The sequence below is a fragment of the Ambystoma mexicanum genome, chromosome 3q, assembly GCF_040938575.1.
Source record: "Ambystoma mexicanum isolate Mex_15411 chromosome 3q, UKY_AmexF1_1, whole genome shotgun sequence".
In the NCBI taxonomy this organism is placed as follows: domain Eukaryota; kingdom Metazoa; phylum Chordata; class Amphibia; order Caudata; family Ambystomatidae; genus Ambystoma; species Ambystoma mexicanum.
This window is the reverse complement of record NC_090926.1, coordinates 52,291,519-52,316,633: the sequence shown is the minus strand read 5'-3', so window position 1 is coordinate 52,316,633 and position 25,115 is coordinate 52,291,519.

Sequence of the window (25,115 nt, the reverse complement as noted above, 5' to 3'; positions counted from 1 at the left end):
TGCGGCATTCCCTGTGGTGGGGAGGTCTGCAAAGTTTGCTTCCAGCTCATTGACCAGGAAGGTTTGCAATGAACAGCGTTGAGCGAGGGGGCATTTAGCCTGACCTCTGTGAGCCATAGTTGTATGGGTTACTGATAATGGGATGGCTGCGCGGTCAGACCAGTCAATTGGGATAGGGTTTGCACAGGTGATGAAGGGGTATGATGTGAAGACTAAGTCTAGGGTGTTGCATTTGTTGTGCCTGGGGAAGAGCACAATTTTCATAAGGTAATTGGAAGTGATCTTCCATTATAGTGATCTTCCACTACAGTGAACAAGGGCGTGGGGGATACCACGGCAACCCCCGCTCCCCTTGTTCACCATAATGGCACTGAATGGTAAATTTGTTAAAAATGTTCAGCTATCTGAAATTTTCACACAGCTGAAAATCGATCAAATATGCCATTCGGTTTTTTCCTTTCGCCCATTTCTATGGATACAGAGGAGCATCCTATACAGTTCATACAGTTGTAAGTAGGCAAGTAGGCTTGTAACATTAACATATTTAACATATCATATTTAAGTAATGGTGTAATATGAATGTGTATATATATATATATATCTTTTTCTCGCACTGATGCAGGGTGAGTAGCACTCTTCACTTCTCCAATGTAAACGAAGTCCAGACACCAAATCAAGTTAAAATAACAGTTTTTATTAGTGCCTTGCAAACAGCACAAACAAGTTAAAAAGCCATCAAAGTTTGGCTCTCCCATATATATATATATGGTCTTTGGTGCTACAGTTTAACCTGCTTTATTTATTTAAACAGGTTTTTAACAACAGGAAACCCTGGACCCACTAAAGAGGCTCCGTTCTGTGTTTGGTCTAAGATTTCTCGTCAACCCTGTGCTTCAAAATAGCACTGGTTTTCAGGGTAAGTGACGCCAGCAGTGTCCTGGGCTTCAAGGGGCTATTTAGTGATTCTGCTCGATAACCTGCAGCAAGGCTGAAATACCTGTGGTGACATCTGTATTCTTACAGTGGATAGCAACAGCATTGACAGCATTGATGAGCCATGGCAGGAGCCGAGGACCATCATTGTACACTCATGTGCCCACAAGGGAAGAAAGGAAATGCCAATTAGGGGCTTTGGGCACCAGTGACTTCTGCATCTTGGCCCAGCCCTTTGCAGAGCCCTGGGTGGGGCAGATAGGAGGTAGCTCCCTGATTGGCAGAGGCTTTTCAGTGGTAGGCCAGGCAACATAAATGTTGGGTCTATCACTGTTTTGTCATTCTACATCTGGCAAGTGTCCTTTAAAACCCATGTGTGACTGTTCCCAGCTTTACTTCAATGTTTAGCCTGTTTGATATGAATGGGTACACCTTACACTGGCCAGGCCCTGCTTAGGGGTTGTGAACAAGCAGGGACTTGTACTTCAATTCAATTCAACTAACTCTGGTTAGGACTTTAGCCACTTCTAGGTTAACACTGCACTGTGTGAGTTGTTATATTATGATTGTATGACAATGCCCTCATGCATAGCATTGTTTGTAGCCAATACAACTTTGATGACAAAGCCAATAATGTGTTGGGCAAATTTTCTATCCTTTATTGTACCATTTCAAGTTGTATCTCATGCCATTGTATCCACACATGGTTTCCCAAAGTTCTCAGGGTCACTTCTCCTTGCCTACTCAGACTTAGATGTTAGCTCTGTATTGGGAGTTTGTGGGTGGATGCTATAGGTGAGGCCATGAGTGGTTTTCCATAGATCCCCCACGTCCTCCCTGTCGGTCATGGTGCTTCTCCTCCCGACACCTACTCACATCTCTCCCTCCACCCTTGTGTCTTGTCTCAGGTGTCACTGTCACAAAGCTTTTCACTTTTGCCAGTCTTTGTAGGTGTACACCTTTGCGTTTTCGGGAGTTGGCACTATTACATTCTTTTCAACAAAATTCCACTTCACATCTCTCTGTGCTATCTCTTCTTCGTGTCCTTTCATTTCACCTCTTCAGTTATTCCTTCTGCCTCTTTGAGGCTGCCCATTATTTTCCCTTCTCTTCCTTCTGTCATGTCTTCTTTCCTGGAGTTTCTCCACTCCTCCACCCTGCTCCACTTGCCTCTATCTGCTCTTCTTTGCTTATCCAACTTGTATCAATACTCTCTCGCACCTGATGACTATTCTCATCCCCACCTCCTCTCCTACCTCCTTCTTCCCTTTGGGCACCACTCCTATAGCCATTCAGGCTTTCCAACTGCCCATCTGTCTCTTCTTCACACATGTGGTCACCTCCTTTAGCCTTATGCAGATTCTGCTGTTTGCTACTATCCCCATCTCCTACACCCTTTTCGGCTCCCTTTTTCCCCTTTGGCCACCACCCTCACAGCAATTTAGGTGTTTCCTTCTATCTCTTCTTCTTAACCCCTTCTGGGCACCACATTCACCCCTTTCAGTATCTTCTTCCCTCCACTCCGCTGGGCCATTCTGGGTCAATCGCCTCCCAACCCACTTGACCTTTCCTCTCCAGCCTTCTGGGTCTTGCTCTGTCCACCCCTCTGTGTCTTTCAATCTCTCAACCTTAGGGCCGTGACAGCCTGCCTTCTGGGCACCCCCTGCCACCTCCTGTTCACTGCTTACCGAGCCTTTTGGTTCTCTCCCCAGTCCTCTGTATCCTGTTCTCCTCAGACTCCACTGGCTCTGCCCCAGGTTCATGTCTCTAGCACCTTCTCAAGCTTCCTGGTCTCCTCTTGGGGGGGGGGGGGGGAGAGAGAGAGAGAGAGAGAGAGAGAGAGAGAGAGAGAGAGAGAGAGAGAGAGAGAGAGAGAGAGAGAGAGAGAGAGAGAGAGAGAGAGAGAGAGAGAGAGAGAGAGAGAGAGAGAGAGAGAGAGAGAGAGAGAGAGAGAGAGAGAGAGAGAGAGAGAGAGAGAGAGAGAGAGAGAGAGAGAGAGAGAGAGAGAGAGAGAGAGAGAGAGAGAGAGAGAGAGAGAGAGAGAGAGAGAGAGAGAGAGAGAGAGAGAGAGATAGATTTGGGTCATATTTGGGGCTTCACATTTGGCTGCATTTTCTTTGTTGATGAAAAAACTGAAGACTGCATTTTCTGAAGTCTGCAAACCCTGTCCAACTACCAAGATCGACGATTGTTTCTAATGTGTTTCTCTTTTATAGTTGCAGCTGGTCCACTTCTCAGCTAGGGTTGATTTCTTCACACCATGAAAAATGGCCATGGGACTGCATGCCTAAACAATTCTTTCTGGACTGTAACCTTGTGCATGTTCTGGATAACATCTATCATGTGCTACATGATGCAGGCGCTTGTTTAGTGGTACACCTGGATCTTTAATTGGATATTGATGCAATCAACCATGGGTGCTCCTTAATATCAATGATGAGCCTTGAGGGTAGTGTCATTCAGTGGTGCTATCCTTTTGAAGCTGGCCATAGTGGGGCGGGATGGAACATATCCCCCTTTAATGCCTTTTTGGGTGCCTCCTGTCTTGATCCTATCACCCGTGTCGTTTGTTCTATACAAGGAGCTGCTGGAGGGATGTTTGCCAGCTCAAGCGTCCCGATGCATCATGGCCCTGACAATACCCAGTTGTATGAGTAGATAACATCTAGTGGTGATATCCATCATCTCCAAAACTGCCTTCAGGGGATTGAGACAGGGATGGCGCCACATTTCCTAAAACATAGCCCTGTGAATGCAGAGTTTCTTTTACTGTCACACCTGAATACTAGGGACTCTATTTTGACTTGGTTGGCCAATGATCAACTAACTTCCTTGGGTGATTTCTGTTTTTGCTCAATTTGCCAAACCCCTGGGATTCATACTGGATGGGCTATTCTTTTGGCCCAGATATTAATGCCAATATTAATTTCCTTTGTAAGCCTTTTAAGATTTTGTTTTGTCTGGTCATGTTCGCAACTTGGTTCAGGTTTTGTTTATCTAATGTATTAGCACTGGGAACTCACCTGACAGCAATTCTCCATTTTGTGGCCATGCTTGATTGAGGGGGCAGCAAGTTTGATCATATTATGCCCGTCCTAGAACAACTCCATTGGCTCCATTAGGGAGCCGGGAACATGCTTAAGGTAGAGTGTTTTACCTGTGAAGCTGTGCACTCACGTGTTCCTTGATATCCGGCTTCTATACTGGTAGTTTCAGGTGGGAGCAGGGGTTAATGGAGGCTTGAAGGAATTTGCTTGGAAGTACCAAGGCTCTCCAGCTCTGCCATTACATGTCGGAAGGCTTCCCCCTTTGCAAACAGCAGGACAACACTCTTCTTAGCTTTCAGGAACATGTAAAGACCTTTCTCTGGGATGGAATATTAGACTTTAAAATCTTTAAAGGGTTCTCATATTTAATGCTGAACACGTTTTATCAGTGGCCACTGCTGAATTTTTTAACTAGAGGGGCATAAATATATGCACTTATTATGTGGTAGCAACCGAGTGCAGTGATGGAGCCTGAACAAAACAAGGAGGGTTTGGAGGGTTCTCCCCCATGACATTTTTTAAAATAATGACTTAAAATGGTTTATTTTACAGCGGGTTCCGTGAAAAATGCAGTAAAAAGCCACACAGTTTGCAATCTATTTTGTATGGTAGCACATGAAAAACCCCAATAGATGCAAGTCACCAATAGTGCACAGGAGCATTTTTCAAGGCATTTTCCAAAGCCAGTATATCAAACATTCTCCTGCTGGCAGTGCCCTACATGTTGTTTGCCGCGCCCGCAGCTGCACACGGTACATGGGAGCTCACTCATGGCAACACCGCAGCATGCACGCCGCCCTTCCAAAGATGGCAGACGTGTCGACACAGACTGCGTCATTGCGGCCAGGCGTGCTGCTCGTCCTGCCATAAAGAGGACCTCCTGAGCCATGCCAAGTCTATTGTAACACTCTGGGTGGTCCCTGCATGCTCGCCGCCTGCTGACACCTGATGCTCATTCCTGGCTCCATTCTCATTTCTTTCCCTGGAGGATGCACCTGTTCCTCCTGCTGTCTGCTACCTGCATAACTTGCTGGCCAATCCAGCTCTTCTTGCCACATCTGCTACCTTCTCCTGGACTTCATTGTCTTGCTTGCAGCCAGCTGTCTCCTCTTCCTGCTGCTGCCTTCTTACCTCACTGTACCTCTGTATAGCCAGTTACTTGCCAGGATACTGCATGTGGGTTATTCAGGACCATCTACACCACAGCCCTCAAAGACAGCATCTCTACTATCATCTGGATACCCGATTACCCGAACCACCAGCAATGTCCAGGGTTTCTTGCCTTCTGGCTTTTCCCCAGGGACTTAGTGAACCCCAAGTCACCTTGGTGCTTGTGCCACAACACCAAGGTGGCTTCTGGGATGGTCCGCCCTTATCTTTGCAGCACCAACTTAAAATAGAAGGTAAGCAACGAATTTCGAACCGCCCCTAGCAGATTACAACGCCAATGCAAATTCTCTTCGCTTAAGACAATGGAGAAGGTAAAATAACTTTTGGCTGCTGTTCAGACACTACAGCAGAGGCTCAGTCCCTGAAGTGGGAAAATGCCACATTTTGCAGAATATGGCCCATCACAATGTGGTGATGGTGGAACCACTACTACCTGCAGCGGGTGTTCCCTGTTTCGATGGTAACCCAAAGATGCTCAAGGAGTTCTTGAATGCTCGCAAGGTCCAATTCCCCTTTCGGACCACCCACTATCCCACAGGGCAGTCAAGGGGGAATTTCATGATGGGTCATTTGTCTGGGAATGTCCTTGTCAGGGTGATGCCATATGTGTATATGTCGGATCTGATACTAAAAATTGTGATGCCTCCATTTCTGCTCCTAAGGGCATGTTTGACGGCCCAGACCTGGTTTATACCAATGAAGATGCCCTTCTTCACTTTCATCAAGGGAACCTAGACTTCCTGTCCTATGTCACCAAGTTTAAAGAACTAGCCCTTGACACAGGGTGGCCCGAAGCGACTCAGTTTGCCTTGTGTAGGTGGGTCCACAAGAGGACCTGAAAAGGGAACTTGTCAGGGTCAGAGGGCCAATGTGTTTGTGGGCTTTGTAGGCCTTGTTCAACAAATCTACTTCCGCCTGCAAGAGCATTAGGCGGAAAGCAGGAAAGAAAGGCCTGTTGCTCTTCGTGGTCCTTTCGGAACAATTATGGCAAAATAACCACACGCTCACCTGTAATTGCTGGACCCAAATGCACGCAACTTACCTTAGTGCTTTACGTGACGGTGGTTGTGAGCTGCCGAAACCCTTTCCCTCCCCAGAGAAAGGTTAGACTACGCGTTTGTCAAGTGTTGGCAATAAAAGGCCATGGGATTATATTGTTACAGATATGGTTATGGAAACAATAACAAAAATCCCATATCCTAATAATATCATACTTTTAGGCACCGAGTCCTGAGGTTACCCCCTCTAGCCCGTGCCGCCACAACCTGGATGGGTTACCGGCTGTCCAGGTTTCCCCCAAAAGTTGTTGCTTGTTTTTTTTCCCTGCTGCCTTGTCTGTTCCCCCTTAGTTTAGGCTATTCCTTTGATCGTGCCTGGTGCAGTATTTATATATAGCCCTGTTTGTCGGAGCCTTTTGGCCCATACACTGTGCTTTGCTTTATACTTCGATTCCCAACTTGTGCTAGTGTCTTGCGCATGTTCCCGCGGAGCCCTGCTTGGTTCCCCTGTTTTCCAGTGTTTGCTCATACGTTCAAACAGTTTAAGTTAATCTGCTAGATCGGCTGCTTTCTGGCCCCGAGCTTTGTGGCGTTGGCCTGTTTATCTATTAAAAATGTATACGTTTGGGCTTCTAGAAGCGTGGCTCCGGCCCTTTGTGGCATTGGCCTGATTATTTATCTTAACCTTTTTTGAGTTTTTAAGTGCTTTTTAGGAGCGTGGCCTCGGCCCTTGCGGCGTTAGCCTGTTTGTCTGTGCTGTGTGGTGTTTTATCCACCCGGGGTGGATTTGTGAACAGGGGTAGGGGAGCCTTAGGAGTAATTGTTCAAATTGGACCCTGGGACATGTTTCCAACGACTAAAGCACCTTTATCGTATATGGGTGGGTAACTCCCCCCTGTGCCCCGAGGTTCGGTAAACATTGTGGAATTTACCAGGTTTTCTAAGGGACGGTCCACCCCTGTTAAACTCTTGTTTGTTAAAAAAGATTGTTTTGTACCTTCCTTTAAGTTCCGAGCTACTTTGTAGCTCCCTGGCCCTTGCGCTCGGGTGTCTGTTGGCCTGTTAAATTTCGCTGTGTGGGGCTTTTTCCCCACTGCTTATTAATTTTGTTGAACCTGTTTCCCCGTTCCGCGTTTATTTGTAGCACTCTGGCCCCCGCCCTTGGTCGTTGGCCTGTTGTGCTGTGTGGTGTTTCTTCCGCGCTGCTTACTAGTTTATGTTTGGAACCATTTTCGGTTTGGTGCTATATATCGCACCCTGGCCTTCTGGCATTGGCCTGTTGTGCTATGTGGTGTTTTTCCCCACTGCATCCTGATTTTGTTGAACCCATTTTCAGGGTCTGTGCTACTTGCAGCACTTTGGCCTTGGCCCTCGGGCGTCGGCCTGTTGAGTTGTGTTGTGTGGTGCTTATTCCCACTTCTTATTATTTTTGTAGAACCCGTTTTTGGGTTCAGTGCTACTTGGAGTTTTCAGGCCCCAGCCCTCGGTTGTTGTCTTTTTGCCTTCTTCTATTTCTTGCTCGTATTTTCCTCTGCGTATTTTGCTGCCTCGTGAGCTGTGTCGCCCTATTCTCTGGCATCTTGATGTACTGTCAGCCTAACTTGTGATGCTACCCATGTGTTAATGGTCTTTCCTTGTGTCTTAAAACATACACCTTTTTCTCTTGCATGTTTCGCTACCTCTTTTGTTTTCCTTCTCTATTCCGTTCTGGAAGCACATGCATCACATGTTTTGTTTTTGGTATTTATATGGCACTACAGACCCTCAGGCATCTGAGCGCTGCTAATTTCCCATGGTGTGTGGTGCCCATTTATCGACCTTGGAGAAAATGGAAGGCTGAGTTTGGCCCTGCCGGGCTTCGAAACTGCATCAGCAGGCTCTGCCTGATGTCAAGGTGAGCGCTCTACTTGTTGCGGTATCTGACTAGCTGTACCATTTTGGAGGGTGTGACTATATTTTAGGAAATGTATCCTCTATCTGTTACCTTGGTTGGCCTGGCGGCAAGCCTGGGCTTTTATTCTGGCCCCTGGTTTGTGCTTGTTTGTCCTGGGGGAGCCACATTACAATTCGAGACATTTCTGCTCCAGTCACGGCCACCTCAAACCGCTGGGGAAACTGGTCATCCGCTTGTGTACTACCTGCATGTTATGTTGCGAGGGGTCCTGATGGTCTGGAACACTTCTCGTTTGTTGGCGCCTTAGTTTCTGGGTTTTGTTGTAATACTTCGGCTCTCACTTTGGTTATGTGTATTTATTATTGCCCCTAAAATGTGGCGCTGGGACAGGCTCTGTCTTTCTGTGCAGGTTTGCCATATGAGACGGATTACTCTTTTGATTTATGAAGGCTGTTGGGCAGTGTTTGGTGTGGCCTGGACTAGGCTCTGTAACCACCCTCTGGTGCAGGTTGTAAGCTGTACAACGCTCTGCTTGCTGTGTTAACAGACTGTTTGGTTGTCTGTTCTGTCTTAGCTGTTTGTTTCAGTTCTTTTAACTGTTTGTAGGGTTGGCTCGCTATTCGTCTGCCTGTGTGTGTGTTTCTTTGGGGCCCTGGCTGGTTGGGTGGCAATCGGTGGGTGTGCGGAATCTGTGTCTTCTGGTGCCCTGTGGGGGTTCTCTCTTACTTACGTGACTTTGGTGTCATTGCCCCTTCTTCACCTGGCTCCTTACCTCTAGCCCCCGATGTCCTGAATGCTTCTGTGCTCTTTTGCCGTATTGTCGGTGCCTGTGGTCTGGTTCTGTTGCACTACCTCAGGAGTGTTGTTGCAACTGGGTCCCCCGAGTACAGGTTTTCCTTAGTTGTGCGTTGTTTAGAACCCTGTTTCAGGGTTCTGTGTTAATTCTGCGTACACAGAAATATTTGGCAAGCTCCGTTTTGGATAGCTGCTTGTAGTTGGAGATCCCTTTCAACGGGTTCTCCTTTTCATGGCCTTTGTTTCTGGCTGATGCTGATACGCATTGGCTTGTGTGTTGGCTCTGCCAGGCTTCAAACTGCATGAGTAGGCTCTGTCCAGGTGCACAAAATTTGAGTGCTTACGCTGGTTTCCCAATACGTTCCTGAGGTCCAAGGTATCGTCTTGTCCCTTGCTCTACCCTCAACTTCCCGTGCTATGAGGGAGGCTTGTGTCTTATGCACTGCTTGTGCTGCATCAATTTGCCAATTCAAGAAACTGCCATGTTTGTGGTCATTTTGGCTTGTTGCGCGCTGTCCGCGGTCTATCCCTGTTGTTGGGTGGCATGTTCAACGCCTTGCTGTGCCCCGTGTCAGTGTACTGGGTTGTAGATATAAACTTGTCTCATCAAATTTGCACTTACTCTGTCATTTTTGCTTTCCTTTGTCTGTGGGTGGCTTGCCACCTGCGTGTTGTTACTGATCGACCCCTGGTCTAACTGTTGCGTTATTGGGCAACCCCTTAGCGCTTTTAGGTGAAGGTTTGGGTTGCCGCTGCTGGTCATGCTTCCTTTCTCAAATGGCAAATGGGGCACCCTGTAGCCGGTGTTTCCCCCCCTTGAAGTGAATTTGTGCGCTACTCTCTATATGTCGACTGTTGCTGCTATTTTTCCTCACATAATTACAGGCAAGACTGTTTATTATGGATGGTTGGCCCTCACCCGCCTGCTCTGGGACGGTGGGGGCCACAGCTAATGCTAACAGTATTTGCATTTATGTACCCTGCCAGGATTTCAAACTGCAACCAACAGGTTCTGTACTGATGTCCATGAGTGCTCTACTCACTGCGCTATCTGATTGGAGATCAGTCACCCGGCTGGTAACTGATATGCTGCACCCCGTATCAGGGTGTTATTCGGAGCTTTCGCCGTGTTTAATTTCTGAGAGACATGGGTAGATGTTTCCCTTTAGTCTCTAACTAATGCGCCCTTGGTAAGCTCGTTTTGCTGCTTGTGTTTCAAAATGGGGAGCTAAACATGCATATGGATAACACCTATTTATGCTCATGGAGGCGTGTGTTCTTTAATTTGGAATATGTCGTTTTGACTACGGAGCGAAACTACGCTTTTGTTCAAAACAACTTTGTGTGGCTTGCTTCTTTCATTTCTTTCATCCCTGAATTCGAAGAATTAAACTTCTTATGGCTTGCTGCTTTACGTGGTGTGATGAGGCAGAACAATTTTGTTCCAAGCATTGTGACATGTAATGACAACCCGCAGTGTGCCACCCTGCAGGCTTGCTGCACAACCTGCACGGGTTTGTATTCATAACCAATTGCTTTCTTCCCCCGTGTTTCATTATGTGTTATTGTTTATCTTGGTGTCTTGTGGGTAGGTAGGTATTTCCTTCTCTTTCCCCTGTTGTATAGGCTGTGTTTCATATAGATTCACGAATACCGTTTTGATAAAACAAATAGTTTTGTTTGTGTCGGGGGTCGTGCACTGTTAGTCTGTTTGCCCAGCTGCGCTGCCTTTGTATGAGATTTGTAGCCAGGTTCGTTTAAAGAGGCTGCCTTGTACATGCTGCGACTGGCTGCTGTTAAATTTAAAACGAAGATTTCGTCACCTAGTATCCCTTCGTCTTTATCCCTGTGTTTCACAATATAGTTTGTGTAATTTCCCAAATATAACATTTTACGTATGTTAGCGTAACCTAAACTTTTCGTTTTGACTTTTGCCCTTGTAAACAACACATTACTTTAAGATTTTTCTCTATCACAGGATGGATTCACACCCTCAACCCTTCCGGTGCCAGCCACGTGCATTTACTGACTACGCCACTGAGACTGTCAGCTGTTGTGATGCGTATTGCAACTTGTGCCGTAGTGGCTTGTTCGCATTAGTTTGCTGTCTATGCAACGTTCTTTCCTTGGCTGTCCGTTTGCTAACATTTTTACAGCATTTGTGAGATGAGGTTTGTTTGCCCAACGTTGTGTTTTTAAAAGGGAAAAAACATGTTCGTTTGTTCATTCAATGTACAGATGTAACGTGTTCAGCCACTTATCTCAATGTCCTGTTATTGCATACAGCATGCAACGAGATTCGGAAAGTTGCTCTGTGTTGGCTTGCTTCCAATTGGAAGCGTTACATTCTAACTTTCAGCAGGGCTGACTGGCTTTCGTTGCAGGGCAACCCCGGCGCAGGGGCTTACTTACGTGTAAGTTGAAAATCGGACTCCACCTGCGCCGCGTTGATTTGTTTTCCTCCTCGCCACCGGCCACGCTCCGCCTCCTCTGCTTGTCAGCCGCACTTCGGAAGGAGCTTGTGTGAGCTGTCTGCGGTCCAGCCGGCTTTCTCCTTCTGAACCGCAATCTTTGTTCCCCATCACGGCTGCTTTCCGCTCTCTCGCTGGGCACGGCTTTTGAACAGGACTATGTTTGGGAACAAAGAAAGACATCGCGGTAGCAGCGAACTTTGCGAGAAAAGTGCCCAAAAAGGTTTGGGAGGGGGGCAAAGTAAAGATGCTGAGTCCACAGCAAACTTCTGCCAAGAAAAGAAAAAAAGAGAGAAAGACGCTGAGTGCACAGCGAACCTCCTGACTGTTTGGGTCCCCATTCAGGGTCCACAAACAGTTTGTATTTTTGTGAGCTGCAGCAGCACCTTATGTAAGACCCAGGGGTAGCCCTAGGTCTTTGATGTGTAGCTGTCGGGGCTGAGGCCCAGCCCACCAGGCTGGCAGTAGCCGGCTGTCTGCACCCCTGGGGGGGGGCAGGTCTTTGTAGTTCTCTCTGCCTGACTGACTGGTTTCCTCCGGGTACTTAGCACCCAGTTGCCTTGTGGAAGGGTGAGGTGATTTTTCACACCTCACCCTTCCTGTGTTTTGTGGGGCTGAGAGATTGCGTGTCTCTGTGTGTGTGAGGGAGAGGGGCGTAGGCTTGGGGGGAAGGCAGCTGCCCCTCTCCCTGGCCTGCCAACATGGTATCAGCAGTTACCCTGCCCCGCATTGCCCAGAAGTGGAAAAACCCAGGCAAGTGGGCATGTCCAGGGGCCGGCTTACTGATGAAGAACATCAGCGATGCAAGAACAATGGATTATGCCTCTACTGTGGTAGTAAGGGCCATTTTCTGTGGTCATGTCCTCTATGTCCTCATCCTCAGCCAGGAAACTAGTTATCGCTGTACACCAGAGGAAAGAGTACAGGGAAAAAGGTGGATTACTTCCTCAGATTAACGAACTATCACCCAAGGCCACTCTATTCCAGATCCGATTATTGGTGCAGAAGACCGCAGAAGTAATACTGGAAGTTCCTGCACTTATAGACTACGAAGCCCTGAGTATTTTCATGGGCATCAGTTGGGCTGAGTTAAGCCAGATACCCCAGATCGCCAAGACCTGTCCTGAGGTAGTACATATTGTGGATGGAACAATGTTGCCCTCTGGCCCCGCCAGTAGCCAAACCATTCTTCTACAGATGGACATTTTGCAGCATGTGCAATGATTGGCCTTTGACCTCATTTCTGCACCGCCTTTTCCCATAATATTGGGACTCCCCGGGCTGACATGACACAACCCTTTATTAACTGATTAGCCAGTACATTGTTTTTGACTTCTAATTTCTGTTCCAACACCTGCCCATCCAGGACCGGTTATTGGAATTCCATAAGTCCTGTGTCATCTGGAAAAATACTCCCCTCCATATCTACTGCGTCCTCCTTGGTGCACGTGCCTGCTGTGACAAATCACATTTTGCTCCTGCTCCCCACACGCGAGCCCCCCCTGTGAGGCTAAGGGGGTGATCCCACTCCGCAAATCCCTCCCTAGGGTTCAAGACAAGTGGCTCCTCACCGGGAGAGACTCCCTCTTTGGGGACAAGGACTCCCATTCCTGTGAGGAACTCCCTACACCAACGAATTTAATGGCATACATGGAACAAACTGATAAGCCTAAGAATGTGGCACCCTTGTTTTTGGCTGAAGGCAATACAACAGTAAACCCAATGGCACGAGAAAGGAGTATTGAATGCGAGCCGCATATTTAACTGTGCCGAGGAGGAAGAGGAGAGAGGAATCTATTGCACAGGGAAGTCCCCTGACATCATTACTCTGGCAGGAGGCAAAGTACAAGCTAGTCGTAGAGCCCACAACTTATGGAGAGGGAGAAAACGCAAGGATGAGACGCCAGAGAACCTATGTATGCAGATGCAGGAAGAGTCTCGCTCGACAGAGAGAAAAGCAAGCAACCCGGTGGTGGAGTGACCGCGAACTGGGCGTGGTGGGCAGGATGCCGGAAGAATAACGCTGATACTGCCCATGAAGGAAGAGAGGCACGCTTCCAACGAGCAGCACCAGTACAAAGCAGGAGTCTGCTGTGGATCAGAGAACATGAAGGTGAGAAGCAGACAGAGAGAGAAAACAGTCCCGAGCAAGAGCTGAGCCCAACCACTGGCCCCTATCAACTAACAGGTACCTGGCAGACCTGGAGAAGCAAGAGACCCACAGGACATCGCTATCACTCAGAGAAAACTTGTACCTGTCACACGACTGAGAAAGCAAGGCTGAAGATCTTAAGAAGCTCACCGCCACCCTGGAGTGGCCTACACCTACCTCTTTGAAAGAAATACACCAATTTCTGGGATTTGGCAAGTTCATACCATGTTACTCCCGACTACCCTTTGTATGGGATGCCGATGCCCAGTCAGCCTTTCAAGCCTTAAAAGAAGCCTTAACGTCCGCTCCAATACTAAGACAGCCAGAGAACTCTCAACCCTTTGTTGTGGAAACCGATGCCTCTAACCATGCCATAGGATCTGTTCTGTTGCAAAAACAAGATGATGACCTACAGGATCATCCAGTGCATTACATCTCCCGTACCCTGACTGCCAGTGAAAGCAACTATTCAGTTATAGAAAAATACCTCCTGGCCATATGAAAAGCTTGGACCACCTGGTGACCTTTATTACTTGGAGCCTTACATTCTTTTGAGGTACGCAATGTTAAGGGTCAGAAATGCGAGATGGACACAAAGTTGTAGTTTTCTCAATGTTTGCCATATTAATTAAATTAAAATGGCAGTGAGATAAATCCCTATTTGTCCCTATCCTAATGAGAATGTTCCTACATAGCTAATTCAATCTAAAGAAAGATGACCATGTGTCCAAATGTATCTGACCCTCACACTAACATATAAAATCAAAGTGCATAAGATAAATGTATCTGTTTTCAGTTCAACCAAAATGTGTGAAAGTTCAAACTTATAATTTCCACAAAGCAATCCTTGTGACAGGGTTTGATTCCTTGCCCTGAATCAATTCAGGAAAACCTTTGAAAGAGTTTTGTCTCAACGTTGTTTTATTCAGTTCAATGAAAAATGTCTTTTCCATCCAACACGTCTTTCAAAATGTCTCTTCCACAAAACACTTTTTCAAAACCAACACAACTGTTTCTACTCAAAGTATTCTTCCCAAGATGAAAATGGATCATTTAGAAGGATTTAACAAACATTCTTTCCGTGGATACTTTTGTCAGAACAGCACAGCACAGCAAATGTCTCTTGTTATACAATTGTTTGTCAGGAAGATAAAGTACATAGTTTATTTCCACAACACTCTTCACCACAACCATGTTTCCTTCTTTAAAGCAATTATCACTTTCCTATGTTTCATATAACTTGTTGCCTTCTTGGTTTACTCGCCTGACAGGAAGGATTTGATTGCAACTTCATACAACTGTAAATGCTTTCTTCTGCTGGTGGTAATGTTTGTTCCAAGTTTCTCCACACCGATATCTCATATGAGGATATGTGTACAATGTGTGCCTGTTTCTATAGTCTCTTGTCTGGTGGCCATATGGATTGCAGGTTTCCCCAAACTGATATCCCATGTAAGGAGAATTGCACCCTCTTTGCCCCTCTTTTCTACTTGATCAGGATTCAAAACTGTCTTTTGATTTCATTTGTTCTTTTTGGTGCGCCCATGGGTTGCCTCTTTCCTTAGTCCAACACACCGGCTCCTTTCAGCGTCTCCATTTCGGTTCTCAGTGCATCACTGTGGACAGGTCTCTGTAAACTATCAGACATTCCGAGGTCCGATAACACTGAAGGCAGCTCTCCTGCAGCTGTTGTTGCCTACAGGGCACTTCCCAGGAGCTCGCCAGGCTCTGTCGGGTCTCTGGGTGCTCTGGCACACAGGAGTGACTCTCTGTGGCTCGGGAGCACCACTCCTGTCCAGCTGGGCTTCTTTCCCCATTGCCATCCTCCACGAATTTGCTTCTTCCTGCGCATACTCTGCAACACTATCCGACTTCTCCTCCAGTGTTGGCTTCGGTTGTCTCTTCTCAACTGCTTCTCTGACTTCTGTGGTTTCTCTGGTCTCGCTCAAGTGTGGGTCATCCCCACATTTAAATGTACCAGCCCTGGTCAGTAATTTCAATGGATTTTACTGTGGAATTGCTCGCCTCAGAATCGATGCACCATCATCATGGTGGATACAAATGCCAAGATGGTTCATTCTCTTTGCTCCGACTTCCATCAGCCACATAAATATGACATATTCCGACTCCATGGTCTACCCACCAAGATCATCTCCAACCGAGCATGCAGTATGTCTCATGTTTTTGGTCGGCCCTGTGCAAGGATCAGGGAATCAAGAGGGCCTTTATCCTCAGGGTATCATCTTGAAACCAACATCACTACAGAGTGGTGAACCATGTTTTAGAGCAGTACCTACAGTGTTTTGTATGCACTACCCAAGATGACTGGAAAAAGTGGATACTGACCACAGAATTTGCATACAACAATGCTGTGCACTCCCCTACTCTCCCCTACTGAGTATACCCCCTTTTGGGCCCTTTTGGGTACCATCCTCTCACCTTTCCAGGACTACGATTGGACCAGTTGACCCCAACGGCTGATGAAACTATGCGCAACTTGTGTGACCTCCAGATTCGACTGCTGGAGAATTTATGGCATACACAAGACCGTATGAATGTCTCAGCCAATCAGCATCATATACCTGCTCCATGTGTTGGCGATATGGTTTGGCTTTCTACCTGGAACGTGACCTTTCAGGGTTTGCCTACCAAACTACATCCTGACTTTTATGGGCCATTCAAGGTTCTCAAGATACTTAACCCAAATGCTGTATTGCTGCAGCTATCTCCTATGTGGTAAGTGCACCCTACCTTGCATGCATCACAGCTGAAACCCATGTAGTCTTGTATGTGTATGGGTCCTGTACCACGATTTCCTGTTCTAGTGGTTGGCCATCGTGAATATGAGGCATCTGAGGGTGTTTGTTTAACCTGGTCTCCTGAATGTATTATGGTGCTGTGGATCGTACTTGGATCCTGCTGGCAACACCCAGTCTCCTCTCCTTGTCTAGGATTTCCTCAACTGCTGTCAACATTTTTGGACTGGGCCCTTGATGAGAGGGTATACCATTGTGCCGTGCTTGTGGCTGCGCACAGTACATAGCCACCCACTCCAATATGGCAGCACCTGCGGCATGCATGCTGCCCTTTCCAATATGGTGGATGCGTCAGCACGGACCACGTCCTCACGTCCAGGTGCACTGGGTGTCCTGCCATAAAGGGTATCTCCTGAACCATGCCGGGTGTGTCATAATGCTCTGGATGGTCCTTTCATGCTGCCCGGCTCCTGCTTCCTCACTGGCCGGCTGACACATGATGCTCCTTCCTGGCTCCAGTCTTATATCCTTCCCTGGCTAACTATCCTGTTCCCTTGTTCCTCCTGCTACCTGCCACCTGTCTGCCTTTGTGCTGATCTAGCCCTTCTTGCCACTTCTGCTGCCTTCTCCTGAACTTCCATGTCCTGCCTGCAGCTGCTGTATCATTTTCCTGCAGCTGCTTTCTTACCTCAGTGTACCTGTGTACCACCAGTTACTTTACAGGATACTGCACCAGGGTTCTTCAAGACCTTCTATGGCGTAGCCCATAAATACAGCATCTCCACTACGATCTAGGACACCCCAACCATCAGCAGTGTCCAGGTTTTTTTGCCTTCTGGATTTTCTCCAGGGACTCAATGTGGCGAATGGAGTCACCGATGTAAGCCAGTCTAGCCACATATTAGCACTCATCATGTTTGCTTGACCCTTGATATCAAATAACAAGTAACAAATGCCATGCCACAGTAAGAACCTAAATGCCCACTGACATCATAGTCAGCCAGCCTTTCAAGCCTTAAAAGAAGCCTTATCGTCCGCTCCAATACTAAGACAGCCAGAGAACTCTCAACCCTTTGTTGTGGAAACCGATGCCTCAAACCATGCCATAGGATATGTTCTGTTGCAAAAACAAGATGATGACCTACAGGATCATCCAGTGCATTACATCTCCCGTACCCTGACTGCCAGTGAAAGCAACTATTCAGTTATAGCCACGTAATAACACATAGCATGTTTGCTTTAATCTTGCTGCTCAGTAAAAAATGTCATGCCACATTAAGAAAGTAAATGCAAACTGGCACTGCTAATGTAGGTCAGGTCAGACATGCAATACCACTTGTCTTGGCTTCACCCTTGATGCACAGTTACAGTAATTATGCATCAAGGGTACAGCACAGATAAGTGTTATTATGTGGTTAGACTGGCCTACATTGAATGTAGGGCTGTCTAACCATGTAATAATACTTTGCTTACCATTTTTGCTGTACTCTTGATGCACGATATTGTGCATTAAGGGTAAAGCAAAGGAGAATGCAAAGGCCCCAGCAGCCCACACTCCTAAATTACGGGTGGGGGTTGACCTACACACGCACGAACAAACAACACTTTCACCTGTGCATTCACACATTCATACAATGGCTTGCATTCATAAAAACACACCAACATACATACATACATGCATGCAAACCTTATGTGCATACATATATACACATCACATTAAAAAAACACCACATGTGTCCGTGCCAACACGGGGAGGACTGATGGCACTCCCTTACTATCCACAACGTAAACATGCTGACTGACAGCTGACTGACAGGAGAGTCATAGTTTATAAAGACGGTACTTACCAGTTTGGGCAAGTTAGGAGATGACATTAGGGAAGTTAAATGAGGGATTGAAAAACACCAAGGTTGTTAGCACAGAGCTAGAGATGGACAGAGGTGTGGGGGGGGAGGGGATGTAGATTGTAGCAGGGCAAGTGAGGAGATAGGGAGAAAGAAGGTGTGGGGGGATGTAGATTGTAGCAGGGCAAGTTAGGAGATAGGGAGAAAGAAGATGGGCAGAAACAAGATTGAAGAAGGAAAAGCAGAGAGTTAAGAGTGGAGCTAGGAGAAAAAACATCCTTTAAAAAACCTTTTAGCACGTTTGAGAGATTTTTGCTGGTAGGGAACAAGTGAAATGGGACAGTCATTGGCAAGGGTGGGGGGAGCGAGGGGGGTGTTGAATGCTTAGATTCAGAAAACACCAAAGTGGAGATAGAGATTAAAAGAGATATGAAATACTTATACAAGCCAGGACAAAGAGTTGAAATGAAAGAGGAGGAAAGTGGATCATTTGAAGCAGCACAGGGATTGGCACACTGCAAACCGACACCAAACTCAGACTCATAGATTAGTGTAAAGGAATTAAAGAAAGTGGGATCAAGGAAACTGATGGAGTGAATTGACTAGGAGGTGTCAGACCTGGGTTGTATCAAGTGAAGACATGGTTGACCTTTCCCTGAAGCCATTGCGCTGCCCCTGTAGGATCATCAGAGGTAACCAAAGTGACCAAGAGGCGAGGCATCTTTCTGGGGAGGTAAACTTAAGTCATATAGGCCTCCCAGAAGGTATTCAAATCTAGAATCAGACATCTAGGGGCAGGTGAGCATGGACCGAGTACAAAGGAGTCCGGCTTCAGACATGAAATATAGAGCAGAGAGAGTTGGGACACATCTCCCTCATGCACTGTCATCCTTACATACTGGCAAATACGATGGAATGGGGAAAATGTTCACAACAAAATGCTTGGGATGCTTCAAACACTACCACCTGCAAAGGAGGTAAGGTTACAAACACCCACACACATCTTAGAATGAATTATTGCAGGTGACATATCTAGCGGTTTCAATAATGTAAATTGCCAATATCGCCCTAGGCAAGCATTGTTAATCCTAGGAAACTAGGTGTACAGACCTCTGTAATTCCGGGTGCTAGTCCAAATGAAAGAAGCAAACGCATGGCTGCTTTGTGAGGCCTGATTTCCGGTTTAATGGTTCAACAGATCAGTGGGCACCGTGTGCAATGAGGGTGGTGATAAGGGCAATAGAATCGCCCAGTGGTGCTAGTTTCCCATGGTTACCTGTGGTTTTCTAGCAATATATAAGGGGAGAGGGCTGCGGGAGGCTTGTCATTGTGAGGGGAACCCTTCATATGTACACCAGGGGTAGGAACCCCTGGTATCAGCCCACAGATCCATGGCCATAACTGCATGACTCCTGCTCCAATCTTCCCTGCAGCCCCCACCAATGACAACTCTCCCCACCCCTCTCTCAACTGTGTGGAATTTTGGGGCTGTGGCCGACATTCCATCTGGTATGTGGTGTGGCCCCGCAGCCACTCACAGCTTCATGGACATGGTTGCTATGCTGCAGTGGTCCAGACTCTCATGGATGGCAATTAAAATTCAGTGTGACTTTCTAATAGAAAGGTGCAGGCAGCATGGGCCACATGCTCCTTGGTTGTCACACAGCACGCAAACTGCATGCTGCCCCTTCAGTATCTTGTGCATCCAGGAAAGGAAAGAAGGGGAGCAACACCAGCTACACTGCATATTTGGTGGACACTTCCATGTTGCTCCTCCTATCGGAACATATCATTGGCCCTGCCTACTTCCCGCATAGTTGTAGACTACATATGTTTGGGTCGACGCAAATATTCTTTATGATAACTGTTTGAGTGTGACCACACATGATTGTTCGATCGACAACACTGGCACATACTTCCCACTAGAATGGGCAAACCTACTGGAGGTCTTCACTTCATGATGTTGGTTCCTGGAACCTCATGCTCCCCCTAAAACACAAAGGAATTCATTTAGCACCTGGAATCCCTTAGACAGTCAAAGCACTCATCCTGATTTGTATTTAAAAGAGAATACCTACAATTCTTTCAGGAATCTGAATAACAGTAAACGCAGTGTTCATGCAAATTACTGATAACCACTGCAAACTAAAGCCTCATATCTGTCCATCACTATAAGTTCAAACGGTACTTTTCAGTAGTGTGGTCTGCAGTGCAGGACTCACAGGATGACCCCAAGAATCCATGGCATTACATACAATGAGTGTCCTCTGGGCAAACAGGAGGCACAGATCTGCCACAAAGAAACACTACATAATGAGGCGGAGATAGAAAACCCAAGTCTGTCCTTATATAGTCCATAACATAGATGTTTGTATTTCTTTAGAGGTTGTTTTAAATAGTTGTGGGCATACCTAGGCATTATCAGCACAGGTGACCTGCTCTGCTTGAGCAACAGTATTGTTGGGGTGATCAGGAAAGGTCCCAATGATGAAGAGGGGTTCATATTGTGTGTGCCATATTTGTGCTGTGGGTTGAGGCAAAACTGACGTCAAGTTCCAATTTTATATATGTATACAGTGTAGTTAAATGTGAATGGGATATTTTACTTTAAATTTTATTGTGTTCAAGATGATGCATATTAGATTTGCACGCGCATAGAAAGATACATGCCAAAACCGTTAAATTAAATAAAAAACACGATTCAGATATGGTTGCAATGAAGGGCCTACAAGGGGTCTGTTCATAGAGAACCCACTGTGAAGAAAACATCACAGTTATTAAACATGCATGCAGAGTGATATATATACTCAGGGAATTTATAAATCTACACGTAGTGGTCTTTCTTATAAATGGATTAAACCTTGGCAGTCAGGATCTTGGGAGCTGAATTTTAAGTGACTTTGAGAAACTAGTTTTGCAGAGTTTCAGAAGCCAGAGGAAGGGTAAATGAGTAACTATGACTTCAGCAGATGGTCAGCTCAGCTAACAAACAGGCAAGGGTAGCACAGAAAGCCGATGTAAGTGCATGAGAGCTTACTAATGGGTGCCGGGCATTTGTTTTTGACTAACAATAAACTTGAAGTGAAGGACGCCTAAGGTCAAGGTTGACTGATATTCTATGTGTTTCGATTGTTTTCAGTATGTGTCGTGCATGCTGAAATAGCAGTCATTAGATTCGATTTTTCAATGTCACCAAAGCAGGGGTAGGTGAGATGGTTATGAACAGTTCAAAGGGAACATGTTTCTTCTGCTCTCTCTCATGTCATTTAAAGTATCCGTACAAACCATATACAAATTACAATCAGGATTAAGAGGTCTCAGACCAGCTGGGACATGTATTGAATTGTGTTTGTCTGTGAATGTGATGTCATTTGTATTTGTATTTGTTTTAATTTGTTATTTATATAGCGTCTTATGCCAAGGCGCTGTACAAAACCACTACACAGTACAGAAGGGGTTTGAAATATGATAAAGGAAATACACAATAAATAAGCAATTCAGTAACAAAATAGTACAATTAACCTTAGGACTGTAGTAGAAAACGTTACAAAGAGTACAAAAAGCAGAGTACGAATCAATAGAACAAAGAGAAAGAGGAAAGGAGCTACCAGGGAGAAAGAGTGAAAACGTGATTGCGCACAAGGAGGATGAGGAATAGATAACAAACAAAGAGAGTGAGAAGGAAGAACTCGAGGAGGACCATAAAAGGAGACAAGGGATGCAAGATAGATCAGGGCAAGGCCATGAAGAGATTTGAATACAATACAGAGAAAGTTGAATTTAAGTCACAAATGGAAAGATAACCATCCAAGAGAAGATTAAGGGGTGGAAATAGAATCACGAGGTGAAATCAAATAGAGAAGATGAATTGAAGAGTTATAGATAGACTTTAGAGGAGCAAGACGTGAAACAAGGAGACCAAAGAGTAGGGTATAGCAGTACAACAACCTTCACAAAATGAGTGAAGATTTCAAAGGTTTAGCAGGCCTGAAAGTAAGAAAGGCCCTAACCTTAAGAATATAAAACAAATGAAATAGACAAGAACGAGAGATAATATTAATATAGTGGGAGAAATATAGATCAGTGTCAAGATGAAGACCAAGATTACATGTAGTAAGGGAAATGGGAAGACAAGATGAGGGAAACAAGGCAAAGGAAGGAGGGGACGGAGAAGGAATAGTAGAGGATGGAAAGAAAGGACCTTCAGTTTTGGAAGCATTAAGAACAAGGAAATGATCAACACAATGACAGACTGAGAGATTCCTATGAATAGTAGGATTAAAGGGAGAAAAGGACAAGAAAAGTTGGGTATTATCAGCATAAAACTGATGAGATAACTTGCAGGAAGAAATTATAGACGCAAGAGCAGTAGTATAAAGAAAAAAAAAGGAAAGGACTGAGAACGGAGCCCTGTGGAACATCGTGAGAAAGCAGAAAGGCATCAGAACAGGTTCCAGCCCATGAGACCGAATAGGTACAGTCAGATAGATAAGACTGAAACCAAGACAATAAAGACCGAGAGAAACCAAAAGAAGAAAAAGACTGAAGACGTAATACATGGTCCATCATATCAAAATCAGCGGAAAGATGCAAGAGTATACGAATAGAAGAGTAATGAGCAGAGATCTGTGAGTCACAAACAGAAAGAAGAACAGTTTCAGTTGAGTGAAGAGGTCGGAATCCAGACTGAAAGCGAGGAAGAATACAGTTCAGCATGACAAATATTTAAACCTAAGAGTAAACAAAACATACTAAGTTTAGAGAAATAAGGAAGAAGGGAAATAGGATGAAAGTTAGAAAGTAAAGATGGATCAAAAAGTTTGTTCAGGATAGGAAATATGGTAGCATTTTTTAAAGACCATGGAAAAGTACATGTGACAAGAGAGTTATTAAAAATACTGGTGAGATAAAAGTTGAGCGAAGGATAGATTTGTGAAATAAGAAAGGAAGGTATAGTATCATTAGGTAAACCAGCATGGTGAGCATGGAATTATCAGAATTGGTAACATTAGGAAATTAAGAAATAATCATAGATGACAAAGAAGAAGAAGAAAGATGAGAAGGACGAGAGGAAGTGACAGCAATAGCTGCACAAAGATAATCTACTTCAGAAGTAAAGTAACTGAAGAAATAAAGTGCAGTTAAAGTTGACTGGAGAGAATGGTCAGGAGAGGGAGGAAAAAGACGAGAACGGGTTTGGAAGAGATGCAGAGGATGAGATGATTGAGCTTGCAAGAGATCAGAGAAATAGAAGATCTTTAGAGAGAGAAGTGATTCATCATAGAGAGTGTGATAAGAAGAAAAAATTACTTGATCAGCATCAGAACAAGACTTATGCCAACGCCTCTCGAGACAACGAAGGGCTCTTTACATCGAGCAAAGTTGGAGAGTAAGTTGGGGAGCAAGCCGGGGCTTCCCGGAGGGAGAAAATGGGAACACAGGATATAGTTCATCAAGAGAGGAAGAGAGCGAAGAAGAGAGGACCGACTGCCTTGTCTATTGAAAGTGCAAGAAAAAGCTGAATGAGAGGGGAGACAAGAAATACAGAAAGATAAGAACAAGGGAACATTAAAAGCATGAAGATAGCAATGGAAATAAGAGGAAGTACAAACAGAGGAAGACGAAGAAGCAGATGGGATGGAAGAAAAAATAGAAAAGAAAAGCAGGTGATGGGCAGAAGAGTAGACTGGATAATAGAAACTAGAGAAGTAGATAAGGATGACATATATATAAGATCCAGACAAGAGCCAGAAACATGGTACGGAGGAGTAGACAGAGGAGAGATATGATAAGAATCGAGAATACCTAGGACTGTAGTAGAAGCATTAGAAAAGGATAAGTGAAGATTAAAATCACCAAGAAATATAAAATATTAGAACAGGGTAAAACAGCACTAAGTTGTGCATCAATATCATCACAAAAGGTGGGAGGAGGACCATGAGGATGATAGATTAAAAGAAAAGTCACTGCAGAAGGCTTAGTGAAAGTAGAAAAAGAATATTCAACGGAGGGAAACGTAGGCAGGGAAAGGGAAGAGAATTGAAAGATGGAAGACAACCAGTAAAGAATTCCGGTGCCTCCACCACGGCCAGAAGGACAAGACGTGTGTATGAAGGAAGTGTCAGACGTACAGAAAGAAGCAGGAAAGGCAGTATTAATAGAAGAGAACCAGGTCTCCATAAAACACATAAAATGTAAATGAAAGCGCAGGAACATATCAAGAATTGAAAGTGATTATTTGGTGAGTGTTCCGGAGTGCAACATTAGTGCAGACGAAATGGGGACTAGACAATGGGTAAACAAAATGATAACAGTTATGAGGAGCCAGAGAGGTAGGGGCTTTATGGGAAGTCCACCGTGTAGAAATAGGACACACCATATTAACCAGAATCTGAGTGAGACAAGTATCAGAGCAAACATTTAATAATGATATCAGCGCTAAGACCTGCCACGTCATGACCTACCACGGACGAATCCTAAAAAGAGGTGTGTTCTACACATGAGCAGAAGATGGTAGTTAGGATAACGGCCACCAATGAGAATGGGGGAATTGTTGAAGGATGGGATTTCTTTGTGTAGGTTTTAATAAATCACATGTGGGGAGTGTATTGCAATAAAATGGAGGCAAGTGTTTTAACTGTTGCAAAAATGTATATAATGTGTCAACTTGTGTGGATCAGGAATACTTGGGTTAGTTTGACTCCATACAGTCATCTAGCTAATCCTGGCCTTTTGTACAATAAACTTGCTTTATGGAAAAAAATGTGCACTTGCTTCTTAAGAGGTGGGCCTATTCCTGAGTTAATGTGATTGGAGGCCCACCCCTACATTTTTGGTGACCACAAAGGGACTAGAGTTTTTCCGAGATGTTGGGGGTCTTTTGTCTGCACATCTTGGATGTGGCGCATCTCTGCGGGTACCAGTCTTCCATGCACAGTAAAAACGAAAGGTATATGGCCGCCATATTGGGTAAAGGCCTCTCTGTTCCCCAAAGACCTGCTACTGTGGTACAGCTTTGGGGGTAAATCAAGAGGTGGAAATAGGGGAAAGAGAAG